The following is an 890-nucleotide window of genomic DNA, read 5'->3' on the forward strand; positions in this document are numbered from 1 at the left end:
TATTTTTCCATTTGTTGTTTTCTTTTGAATTACTCAAGTGTTTTTATTATTCCAATTTTCCCTTTATTAGCTTGTTATACATTTTCATGGTTTCCCTAGAGATTAAAACATTCATCCTTTACTTACTGGAGTTTACTCTAGGGAAGGGAAGGGTTTCATTTTCCACAGAGCACTTGAAGATATACCAGTACTGCTACTAGTATTACTATCACTCTTAGTAATATTCAATGTATTTTTAGATACTTTAATAGATAATAATTATTATAAGGCATTTATCACTTCTATTTGCCAGTTTCTTTGAATACATTATTGACAAATTCTAGCACTATTTTAAGGAATATACCATTGTTCCCACTTTACAAGGGAGGAAATGAGGCTCATAAGTATTTATCAACTATTCAAAGCTCTAAGTCAACTAACTTATCATGTCTAAAATATTTGACTGCAGATACCTCTGACATCAATGTTACATGTTCTGTTCAATACAATTTGTTACCAGATAAAACTTGAGGGAAATGATTATTACTTTTACCCCAGTCCTTTAAATATCTTAAGACAAATGAGTTATTTTCTTCAGTGTACTTTTAAAGAGGAAAACCTGGAAAAAAATATATTATTTCAAATTTGAATCTGTGACCATATGAGAATATATAGCAATAATATTTAGCAGAACTGTAATTTAAGACCTAAACACTTAGGTCTTAAATTGAACATCAAGTAGCTAAAGCAAAAGGAAGAAATGATGAACTAAAAGAGCTGAACAGAAGATTTCAAAGGGCGGCTTGAGAATACAAAGTATTGTAATGACGTGCAAAAAAACTGGAGATAGAAAACCAAAAGGGAAGAACAAGCTCAGCATTTCTCAAGCTGAAAGAACTGAAGAAAAAACT

The sequence above is a fragment of the Trichechus manatus genome, unplaced genomic scaffold (genome assembly GCF_000243295.1).
Source record: "Trichechus manatus latirostris isolate Lorelei unplaced genomic scaffold, TriManLat1.0 scaffold00273, whole genome shotgun sequence".
Taxonomy (NCBI): Eukaryota; Metazoa; Chordata; class Mammalia; order Sirenia; family Trichechidae; genus Trichechus; species Trichechus manatus.